Below are 7,500 nucleotides of genomic sequence, written 5' to 3'. Positions count from 1 at the left end.
GAAGCAACAAAAATGAAAAATGTAAGTTTCGATATACGAGTGTCGAAATCACATTAACGCAACATAAGGACATAAGTTTTGATTTACGAGTGTCAGGGAGTTACAATGACGCTAGATAAAAAAAAATTGTATATATATATATATATATATATATATATATATATATAATATATATACATATATACATACACACATATATACATACATACATATATTCATACATACATACATACATACATACATACATACATACATACATACATACATACATACATGCATACAATACATACATACATACATACATACATACATACATACATACATACATACATACATACATACATACATACATACATACATACATACACACATACATACATACATACATACATACATATACCAAAGGCTTTTTTCCCCCTTACAAGGAGGGTACCCAAAAAACAAAGGCAAAAACCACTCCCATCTATTCCACCTCAACATACTCCACTCCCCTCTACCCTCTTCCCTTCGTCTTTTATCTATCTATTTATTTATTTATTTGTGGGACGGGGGGGGGGGTCTGTGATGGGACTTACCTAACACGCTGACACGAGCCGTCATGGCGCGTGAGTCTGTAATTACCCAAACTTCGGAAATGTTCGTAAATACTGTCCACTAGTATACCTCGAGACACAGTACACTTCGCTCCTTCTCCGTGAGTCTTAAGTGCAGGAGTATCCTAGCTTAACCCTCTGAGCGCCTCACTTGACTTGCATGTTCATTCTGCCTGCCTGCAAGTGATTTTATTCTCATTAGCATGCTACTTGCTTTTGCTATATTGTCTGAATAGAAATTACTTCGGTTACAGTCTTTTGTTTTTAAATTTCTAAATGTCATATTGGTAAAGAAGTACGCACCTAAACGAAATTGATTGGATGACCTTTGAACATGGCCATATAGGTAGTCGCTTGATAGATTTTCTCGGTGACAGTTATTTAGTTCAGCATATAAAAGAGCCCATAAGACATCGAAATTTACTCTATCTATTGACCACTAGCCGCGAAAGCATGATAACCGATGTAGAAGTTGGTGAAACTTTTGCAAGTAGTGATCACAACTTAGATTCAAACTGTTAAAAAAAGAAATACGATAGATACTTTTGTATTTTAAAAAAGCCGATTTCAGTAAAGCTCAGTTCATTGGACTACTTCAGGAGCTTCACCTTACAGATTGGGAGGCAAACTTAAGCGAAAGACCTATAGATCAAATGTGGGAAATATTTAAAAATACGTTTACTAAGATGATTCATACTTACATTCCATTTAAGTACGGACGTCCTCCATATCAGGCTCGCCCAAAATGGCTTGAAAAAGAAACTGAAAAAAGTATTACTAAAGAGAGACAGACTTATAAGAAATACAAGCGCTCGGGTGCACTTAATGGCTATCAAAGTTATGTAATAATACAGAGAGATTTAAATAAGACAATAAAAGGCGAAAACAAAACACGAAATGAATATCGCTGATAAATCCAAAGAGAATCCCAAAGAATTCTATAAAAAGGTTATTAAGAATCTTATTGCCCCACTATTGTCTGCTGACGGTCAACTTGAATATTATCGCTGATAAATCCAAAGAGAATCCCAAAGAATTCTATAAAAAGGTTATTAAGAATCTTATTGTCCCACTATTGTCTGCTGACAGTCAACTTGAATATTCAAATGAAGGAATGTGTGATATTTTAAACAATTATTTTAGCTCAGTATTCGTAAACGAAATACCTCAAAGTGAACTCCAAACTGAAACCTGTGAAAAGTCTAGGGTGAACTTACTACGGTAAATAAAAATAAAAAATAGATAAATGAAAGGTGTATAGAAAAACTTTAAAGTTAATAAAACACAAAGGCCTGACGGTTGGCATCCAAGAATCTTAAAGGAAATGAAAAATTTGATTGTTGTTCCATTAGAAGTTATTTTCAAGAAATCCATCATATCCGGAGATATCACAAGAAAATGGAAGCTATCTAACGTTAATCCCATGTTCAAAAAAGGTGACAAAAAGAAACCAAGTAACTACAGGCCTATAAGCTTGACGTCAATCGTAAGAAAAATGATGGAAATTATCATCAGAGATGCTATCGAACATCATGTAGAAAGTAACTGTTTGATAAATGATAACCAGCATGGATTCAGACGGAAACGTTCTTGCGTGACTAACTCGAATTCTACAATAGTCATCTCGAATTATGACAAAAGAATCAATATAGATTTAATATATCTAGACTTTGCAAAAACTTTTCATACCGTCCCCCACGAAAAGACTACTCAATAAATTAACCTCACACGGAGTAAGTGATAGCCTATTAAGTTGGACTAGTAATTGGTTGAACGATCGAAAACAGAAAGTTGTTCTAAATGACAAACCTTCTACGTGCAAAAATGTTACAAGTGGAGCTCCTCATGTTTCCGTTCTTGAGCCACTTCTATTCATAGTATGAATAAATGATATAGACAACGGACTGAAGTCTATTGTCTCCAAATTTGCTGATGATACAAAACTGTGCAGAATGGCAAAAGATCACTTTAACCAATTAGATATTCAAGAAGATTTAGATAAACTATAGAAATGGTCTGAAAAGTGGCTAATGAAATTTAACACAAGTAAATGCAAGATTATGCACATAGGTAAAAATAACAATAACTACGAATACAAGTTATCTGTAAATTTGTTAACAAAAATGGATAGTGAAAAGGATCTCGGCGTAATTATCAGTAACGATTTCAAATCATCTAAGCAGTGTATTTCAGCCTTTGAGAAAACAAATTAAGATTCTAGGACTGATTGCGCGATCTTTTGACCTCAAAAGTCCATTTCTCATTAACAAGCTACAGAATATAAATCGTTAGTTCGTCCACATTTGGAATATGCTGTTTCCGTATGGTCACCGAATCTCATTAAAGACATTGACAGATAGGAAAAAGTACAACGCCAAGCCACAAAACTTATTCCAAATATCAAAAATAAATCATACGAAAATCGACTAAAACACATGAATATGTTTTCCCTAAAAAAAACAGCATAGACTCAGACATGACTTGATACAGGTCTTTGAGATTCTAAATGGAATTGACAACATTAAAAGTGGCAAAATTTTCACACTGAATGAGAATCCGACAAGAAATAATGGTATCAAACTGTCAGGGACTAGATCTAATTTAAAAGTGGGTAAAAACAACTTCGCCAAACGTGTAGTTAACGAACGGAATAAAATTCCTGCAGAGGCAGTGCAATGTAGTTCAGGTCGAAGCTTTAAGATCCGTTTAGATAAACATCTAAGCAAGATGATGTAATGCCTGCCATTTATTCTATATTATTTATTTATTTGTTTGTTATTATTTGTCTGTTTATTATTATTTCCTTAATTATCATTTATTATCATTTATCTGTCAATTTATTATTATTTACTATTTACCTGTTTGTTTATTACTTAACTTGACCTATTTATATATTTACTTATTTTATTTTTATTGATTATATTATTATAATAAATTTTCATTTACTTATTTATCACTATTTTTTTTTTTTTTTTCATCCGACCTAATTATGGATCAAAAGGTCTCCTGTCGGCATGGTCCCCCTTTTTAATTATTTGTTATCCTTTGAAATAGCAATAGAAAATTGAATATTAATGTCGTCTTCAAGGATATAAGCATTAACTGTCGTCAGAGAAATAATACTGTTAATTCTCTTTCCCTTCCGCTCTCTGAGAGCTGGAATGACTTCCAGGGATCATTCCAGCATCCACTCACATTCTCTCTCTATCTCTCTCTCTCTCTCTCTCTCTCTCTCTCTCTCTCTCTCTCTCTCTTCCTATATTACATGAATCTGTGTTCATCATTCAAGGAATTAAATGAAAGAAAAGGTCATTATTAGGAGTAACCTTTCAGCCGAGTAATTCTCGGGAATAAAATTTCGAATCAAATTGCGCAGAGAAATTCCTTCCACCAGAGACTATATTAAAGAGACAGCGAGACTGGCGAAAACCCAGAAGAGACCTGGAGACTCACAAGGAGAAAGACTTTGCTTCGGACAAGAGACTTGTTCGAATCTCTTCAGAGCCAGGTGGTTGAAGACTCCCAAGAACGTGAGGTCACTCCCCCACAAACGCCATTTTTCCTCCCACGTCCTACCTCCAACCTTCATTTCAATAACTAGAATATGACTTCGCTAACAGAAGCCTAGACATCTCTAAGAACATTTCAGCAGTATGTCGAACATTCGTAGATTTGTAATCTCTAAGTTAATCATTCAGCTTTGCTTTATATGACGGAAAGATAATTTGATATTTGGAGATTTGAAAAATAGAATATTGTAACCGAACTCTCAACAGTCGTCGCTGGTGAAGCCCGTGGAATCCTTTTTAGATAGCCCCCATAAGATTTGTTTCCTTGAAGTCTCAGTGAACTCTTTCCATTACAGGTTGCATTTTTTTTTCGTTTATTCCGTTGCCATCAGGCAATTTTATTCTTCTCCCTGGCACCCCCTCCTCCTCCTCCTCCTCCTCCTCCTTTTAGGAATCGATGAAATTATTTTCAAACCATCATGGCCGTTAGTTCATGTGACGTCGCACCGTTGTGACCGTTAAACGGTGTGACGTCACATTGTTGCAAGTAACACTTTCTGAGTCTCTGTAGTAGCTTAAGATAATAGAATAATCATTATGGAATTTTGAATATTTTTTTCTGGTTGATATCGGATGGATTTATTTAATTTTAATGGTCAATGTGATTCTAGGTAACAGTTCAAGTGAGAGTTTACAGTCAGAACTTCGACCACGACAACGCCACGATTACTAGATCGCGTTGTCGTGGCCGAAGTGGCGACGGTGTAAACCCACACTAAACCTGGAGAACCAAGGAGTTTTCCATCAGCTAAATAAAAACAATTGGTGCCAGGGCATAACAATCCTACACGTCTTTGTTTCTTTACAGGGAACTTCCTGCCAGCGCTGCGTCATGGCTTTAGGTTCATGTGCCACTCGGAGGTATCGAGTTCGGAAACTCCGAACTCATTTCATCGTACTCCTTCTTGTCACACTACCTTCTCTTAGTGGTACGTAATTATAAAAATCGACGATAAGGGTATATATACATATATATATATATATATATATATATATATACATATATATATATATATATATATATATATATATATATATATATATATATATATATATGTGTGTGTATCATTTTGACATTTGGAAATAAACTCACCTACCGGGATTCAAACCCTCGCCAGAGCGGCTTGGTTCGTAAAAGGCGAGGACCGTACCGTCACTCCACCACGTGTATATGTATGTACATACATATACACGTATATAGATATATGTATATAAAACATATAGATATATATGTATATATATATTATGCATACATACATATATACATATATATATGTATATACACTAATAACGGCAGTTAGCATTCAACCTTGATTTATCGGGAGTTAGGTTAGCTCCAAGTTAGAGTCCTTATGAAGCTACTACAGTGTGATTAGTAAGGTGACTGCTAGGCATCAAGTTGGGTCTTGAGTCGATTCCCGGAACAACGGCCGGAAAGATTATTTGTATGACGTCGCTGATACTAGCGACTCGCTTCAGGCGACTCACTTCAGGCGACTCACTTCAGGCGACTCACTTCAGGCGACTCACAACAGCAAAAGCTTATCAGTGTTTCGTGTTAGCTTTATTAGTCTTTATGAGTTGAGCTCGAGGACCCCAATGAAACAAAGGTAATGACGGCAGTTAACAGTGAACCATGATTCTTTGGGAGTTAGGTTAACTCCAAGTTCGAGCCCTTATGAAGTTCTTATAGTGTAATTGGTAAGGTGACGGTCTGGCATCAAGGTAGGTCTCTGTTCGATTCCTGGAGCATCGGCCAGAAAGGTTATTCATATAATGTCGCTGATATTAACAATTCACTTTATATATATATATATATATATATATATATATATATATATATATATATACTGTATATATATATACATATATATATATGTATATTATATATATATGTATATTATATATATATATATATATATATATATATATATATATATATATATATATATACTCCACTCCCATTCACCCCTCTCCTTCCCTCTTATCTTGGCTCCTCCTGGACGACGGGTCATCCCTGCATCTCGTCATCTTAACAACTACCTTCATCTCATCCTATAAATATATAGATAGATGAGAGAAATTCGCTGGTAACAGCGACATCAATCTGATCATTTTTATAACAGTCGCATGCAGGATTCGAATCCACTGTTTTCAGCCACCCGTAAGATCACCTTCACAGAGCCTTAACCCACTACACCAACAGATACTGTAAAAGCCTTGAAACCTGGAATAGAACTGATTCCCGAGGATAGGAAAGATCACTAATCTGCGACCCCAATTCCTGTTTTACACAAGGCCCAAGCCCACCAGTGGCAAGGGGTAAGGATCGGAACAAATCCCTTTGACGTTTTTCGCCATTGTAACTATGAGAGAAATGCGCTAGTAACAGCGACATCAATCTGATCATTTTTATGACAGTCGCATGCAGGATTCGAACCCACTGCTTTCGGCCACCCGTAAGATCACCTTCATAGAGCCTTAACCCACTACACCAACAGAGACTGTAAAAGCCTTGAAACCTGAAATCGAGCTGATTCCCGAGGATAGGTGATCTTACGGGTGGCCTAAATAAGTGAGCTCGAATCCTGCATGCGATTGTCATAAAAATGATCAGATTGATGTCGCTTTTACTAGCGACTTTCCCTCATAGTTACAATGGCGAAAAGCGTCAAAGGTATTTGTTCCGATCCTTACCCCTTGCCACTGGGGGTCTTGGGCCTTGTGTAAAACAGGAATTGGGGTCGCAGATAAGTGATCTTTCCTATCCTCGGGATTCAGTTCGATTCCAGGTTTGAAGGGGTTTTACAGTCTCTGTTGGTGTAGTGGGTTAAGACTCTGTGAAGGTGATCTTACGGGTGGCCGAAAGCAGTAGGTTCGAATCCTGCATACAACTGTCATAAAAATTATGAGATTGATGTCGCTGTTACTAACAAATTTCTCTCATAGTTACAATGGTACGTTTCCTTGATGGACTGGTACGTTTCCTTGATGGATTTATCGTCGTTGTCATACCTGAATAGAATCACCGTCACTGGTGATTCTACTCAGGTATGACAACGAGGATAAGTCCATCAAGGAATCGTACCAGCCTAACCACTAGCTAAGTTGCCCTGATTCTCTGTAAAAAATAAGCACGGACGGCAGTTAGCAGTCGACTTAGTTCCTCGGGAAGTAGATTAACTCCCAAGTTGGAGAATTTTATAGAGACAATAACTCAGTCGGTAAAACGATGGCGCCGTGATTTCACGAGCCCGGTTCGAATCCGGGGACGACAGTCGGAATTATTTGATCGACATCACCGTCACTGGTGATTCTATTCAGATATATATATGTGT

Source organism: Oratosquilla oratoria, chromosome 30, assembly GCF_046742065.1.
Source record: "Oratosquilla oratoria isolate Oo_2021 chromosome 30, ASM4674206v1, whole genome shotgun sequence".
Taxonomy (NCBI): Eukaryota; Metazoa; Arthropoda; class Malacostraca; order Stomatopoda; family Squillidae; genus Oratosquilla; species Oratosquilla oratoria.
Note: the sequence above shows the minus strand (reverse complement) of the source record.